The sequence below is a fragment of the Nansenia antarctica genome (genome assembly GCF_963989245.1).
Source record: "Nansenia antarctica genome assembly, chromosome: 2".
NCBI lineage: Eukaryota > Metazoa > Chordata > Actinopteri > Argentiniformes > Microstomatidae > Nansenia > Nansenia antarctica.
This window is the reverse complement of record NC_137675.1, coordinates 65,110,615-65,115,783: the sequence shown is the minus strand read 5'-3', so window position 1 is coordinate 65,115,783 and position 5,169 is coordinate 65,110,615. Positions and strand designations below refer to the sequence as shown.

At 48.3% G+C, this 5,169-nt stretch overlaps 1 pseudogene across 1 annotated transcript in view; it reads left to right on the top strand.

The window, feature by feature from the left end:
- LOC308150449 (structural maintenance of chromosomes protein 2-like) overlaps positions 1-5,169 on the top strand; it is a 27,743-nt pseudogene that overhangs the window by 10,850 nt on the left and 11,724 nt on the right. The window contains exons 8-11 of the transcript in view: positions 11-122; positions 878-995; positions 1,503-1,641; positions 2,658-2,776. The product of the transcript in view is annotated as a structural maintenance of chromosomes protein 2-like (transcript). The remainder of the gene's footprint in view (positions 1-10; positions 123-877; positions 996-1,502; positions 1,642-2,657; positions 2,777-5,169) is intronic.

Below are 5,169 nucleotides of genomic sequence, written 5' to 3'. Positions count from 1 at the left end.
GCACGCCCAGGCGGAGTTGAAGACGAAGCAGGCGGAGGTGAAGAAGGACCAGAAGGCCTGCCAGGCTGTTAAGAAACAAAGGAAGAAGCTGGAGGCCAAGCTCAGCAAACTCAAATACCAAGGTGTGTGTGTGGGGGGTGGATGGGGAGGGGGGTGGGTGTGGGTGGGGGGGTGGGTGGGTGGGGGTGTGGGTGGGTGGGTGGGTGGGTGTGTGTAGGTGGGTGTGTGTGTGGAGGGGTGTGGGTGGGTGGGTGTGTGTAGGTGGTTGGGTGTGTGTAGGTGGGTGGGTGTGTGGGGAGGGGGGGGGGGTGGGGTGTGTGTGTGTGTGTGTGTGTGTGTGTGTGTGGGTGTGTGTGTGTGTGTGTGTGTGAGAGAGAGAGGACGTGGAGTTGAGAAAATACTTTTCAGATTGGACCCATATCTGGTACATCTGGCCTAGATGGTTACTGCTTCTATTTTCATTTTAGCACTAATAATAATAATAATAATAATAATAATAATAATAATAATAGGGTTAGGGTTAGTAATAATAATTTTATGTAAAAAAAACGGCATTCTGGGATCTGTTGATGGGGGAGGACACTGTGAATGTTGTCTGGCTGTTCTGTGTATGAGGCTATCTGCTCATATTTACAATGGGTTATGGTTGGGGTCCTCCTGGGTTCTCAGGGGTGTCCTGGGTAGAGGGGGGGGTAGGGTTAGGGTCCTCCTGGGTTCTCAGGGGTGTCCTGGGTAGAGGGGGGGTTGGGGTGGGGAGAGAGACGGGTGGCCGATTGAGTGCCTGTGACTGTTGTCTGGGGGGGGGAGAAAAATGGTAAAATAAAAATAAATTGATCATCACTAACACCCCCCCCTACTACCCCCCCCCCCCCCCCAGATGGGAAGGAGGAGTCCCCGCAGGACAGGAGGACGCAGCTGAACAGTGACATCACAGAGCTCAGAGAGACCTACGAGAGACACATGGGCCCCTTTCCCAACCTGCGCTTTGACTACAAGTATGTGACAGTAGATTTGTGTGTGTGTGTGTGTGTGTGTGTGAGAGAGAGAGCGTATGTGAGAGAGTGTGTGTGTCTGTGTCTGTAGTGAAGTGAGTGCCCCTCTAAGGTGTAGATTGGAGTGTGTGTGTGTGTGTGTGTGTGTGTGAGAGAGAGAGAGAGAGAGTGTGTGTGTGTGTGTGAGAGTGAGGGGGTGACTGACTGTGTGTGTGTGTGTGTGTGTGTGTGTATTAACCCCCTCCCTCCCTCCCTCTCCCAGGGATCCAGAGCGGGGGTGGGACCGGGGCAGGGTGAAGGGTCTGTGTGTGTGTTAACCCCCTCCCTCCCTCCCTCCCTCCCTCTCCCAGGGACCCAGAGCGGGGGTGGGACCGGGGCAGGGTGAAGGGTCTGTGTGTGTGTGTTAACCCCCTCCCTCCCTCCCTCTCCCAGGGACCCAGAGCGGGGGTGGGACCGGGGCAGGGTGAAGGGTCTGTGTGTGTGTTAACCCCCTCCCTCCCTCCCTCCCAGGGACCCAGAGCCGGGGTGGGACCGGGGCAGGGTGAAGGGTCTGCTGGCCAACCTGATCACCGTCAGTGACGTCAGCTACGCCACGGCGCTGGAGGTGGTGGCCGGGGAGTGGCTATACAACGTGGTGGTGGACACAGCGGTGTGTGTGTGTGTGTGTGTGTGTGTGTGGTGGGGTGGGCGGTGTGTGTGTGTGTGTGTGTGTGGGGGGGGGGGGGGGGGGGGGGGGGGGGGAGTGTGAGTGAGTGTGAGAGAGAGAGAGAGTGTGTGTGTGTGTGTGTTTGTGGAGAGAGAGAGTGTGTGTGTGTGTGTGTGAGAGAGAGAGAGAGAGAGAGAGAGAGAATGTGTATGAGAGAGAGGGCCCTATTATGCACTTCATAAGTCTTAAGCAATAAGACGAGGCGGTAGATCTAAACTTAAGACGTGGAGGCGTGGTCAAGGCCACTTTGCTATTATGTGTGCGGTAGTGGGCGCCTAAGACCCGGCGCTAAGCCCAGAAATTAGTCATGGGTGTGTTTTGGGCGTCTTCTCAATCAACCCAATCAGCGTGCCAGGTGCCATTCCCTTTAAGAACCGGCTGCGTTAAGTCATAAGCGCTATGCTATTATGCAGTTCATAGGCGCTAGACTTCATGCACGTTTTGAAACACGAGCACGCCTCCGCGGTTTGCGCATGCGCGCTGACCCACTTCTTAAGAAGTCGGTCGGCGCGCATGCGCAAACCGCGGAGGCGCGCTCGTGTTTCAAAACGTGCATGAAGTCTAGCGCCTAAGAACTTTTCAAACCACTTCTTAGCGCTAGGCGCAAAGTCAGATCGCATAATAGCAGGGGCGCCAAGCGCACTTCATTAACATATGAACACTCCCACAATGAGTAATATATGCACGGGAGTCTTACGTCTTATGTGTGGGCACCTAGCGACACCTGCATAATAGCAGTAGCGCGTATGAAGCGCATAATAAGGGTGGCGGTAGGTCTTAACCTGGCGGTGCGTCTTAATTAAGACTTAAGACGGCAAGTTAAGAAGTGCATAATAGGGCCCAGAGTGTGTGTGGCGTCCTCAATAGTAGACTGAATATCTGATTTTAATTCCCCCTCTTTACCCCCCCCCCCCCCACACACACACACACACACACACACACACACACACACACCCCAGGTGACGGGTAAGAAGCTTCTAGAGAAGGGGGAGTTGAAGCACAGGTACACCATCATCCCCTGAACAAGATCTCCGCCCGCAGCCTCAGCAACAGCGTGGTCAACTCTGCCAAGAGCCTGGTAAGGGGCCCTGGTTACAAGGGTGCAAAGGTCAACAAAAATCTTCTAACCATTTTAAGTATACTGCTTTTTTTAAAGTATATTGGAACAATATTTTATGTATACTACATTTTATGTACACTACATTTAAAGTACACCACATTTTAAGCACACCACATTTTAAGTACACCACATTTTAAGTACACCACATTTGAAGTACACCACATTTTAAGTACACCACATTTTAAGCGCGCTACATAACTACACCACATTTTAACTGCACCACATTTTAAGTACACTTGAAAAAGAGATTTTAATCTCAAGGGACCTCCTGGTTAAATAAAGGTTAAATACTAAATAAAATAAAAATAAGGACACTACATTATAACTACACCACATTTTAACTACACACATTTTTGTAGTGTACTTAAAAACAAAAATGCATTCCATTTGACATACCGTATTTTCCGCACTATAAGGCGCACCGGATTATAAAGGCGCACCTTCAATGAATGGCCTATTTTAGAACTGTTTTCATATACAGGGCGCACCGGATTATAAAGGGCTCTGCACACAGCGTGCGATTTCTGTTGCGCGTCAACATTCCATTTTGAAGTTTGAATGGAAGTCTATGAGAACATCGCATCTCAACACACACGGCCCCGATTTTAATCGCACGGCGAAAATTCGATTCCATTCATTTTGAATGGGACAAAGCACACGGCGTGCGAGTTTTGTCGCACTGTCAAATTTTGCAAATGTTGTAAAAGTTTGTGGTGCGACGGATTATTGCATCACAATGGGACAATTGGGAAAACTTCAACTGGTCTATCTAAATTAATTGAGTCACTCATAACGGGGAGAGAGACTGGAGCATACATTTTTGACTGTCTCCTTTTTTGAAAGAAGTTAAAGGCTGAAGGTCTGACCCAAAAGGTCTGATACAGTACATACACCTACGGTACATGAAGGGTTTAGTAAAAGTTCGTGAATGTATTAGTTTTATTAAAAAACAAAGATGAACCGGAAATTGTGTTGTATGACAGTGGTCTAGTCTATTGCAAACTAAAACTGTTACGTTAAAAGTGTCACTGATGTCAACGGTTACAGCTCGAAGTCGTGAGTTTAGAATGATAAGGTTTCTATCTCTGTTTAGAATGATAAGGTTCTATCTCCGTTTAGAATGATAAGGTTATATCTCCGTTTAGGGCAGTTCAGAGATATCGAGCGTCAAAGTTTTTACATTCCATTATGTTTTGTGAGTTGGAACCTTTGTTTTTTATGAATTACTAACTCAAAAATGTCAACATAAGACAAGTCTGCTGGAAGAATCACCCAAAGAAGGGGAATGATAACAACGACGTACCGACACTACTTCCGTTCCGTCCACTAAAGTCTTCCGTTCCTGTCTAACGATTTGGCTGTGTGTTTTGTGCGCTCCCTCTCCTGACATTTTACCAATACCCCTAAATCAGGGGACCCACATATTTTATCACACTATGTCCAGTTGTATCTTGTAGAAATTGTGGAAGCAAGGCAAGCAATATTGGTAGAGCCTATTGTAATCAGCCTGCCTGGTCCGACTACGTAACAATTGAGAATGGAATGTTGAGGTGCAACAGAAATTGCATCGCACGCTGTGTGCATTGGGATGCGATTTTTTGTGATTTTCTCATAGACTTCAATGGTGTGAGTTGAAAATGGAATTTTGCGGCGCAACAAAATCGCATCGCACGCCGTGTGCGTTGCAATGGAATGCTGTCGCGCAACAGAAATCGCACGCTGTGTGCATTGGCCTTTAGGTGCATAGAATAGAATATAGAATACTGCAGTCAAACGTTTGACTGGGGTTGCGTTACGCCCAAGCTCCACCTACTGCGTTGCGTCACCTCTCCATCGGTGTTGTGTCAACTTCCCGTTGTCCATGCTCCACCTGAGCGTTGTCACTGTCAACGTTCTACCTGCTCCACTGTCAAAAAGATATTTTTTCCCACCTCAAGTATCAGCCGTTCGTCATCCATTTTTGCAACAAGCGTCAAGGACCTGCGGTGATTCACAGCTGACTCGCGTGAATAGCAATTCGCAATAGCTGCGACCACGAGATATAGAGTAGTTCAGGGCTTAAAGTTCTCCGGCACGGTGCCGGATTTCCGGCGCGGGGGAATTTTGAGCAAAAAAAAAAAAATCTGTCATTTCTAACTGCAATTGCGGCATTGCGCCGACGTGGTGGCGGGGGCGCTGTTTCGCAAATAAGTTAGCTTTCGTGTTTGCTAGCGAAACAGCTGATAGTTGATGTTGACTGCTCAAGGAGAATACATATTTGAAAGTACAGAATGCCTGAAAGCCTTATATTGCATTATATTACATTATATTTTGAATGGTCATCTGGTGCCTGAATATAGTTTTTTCCTTTA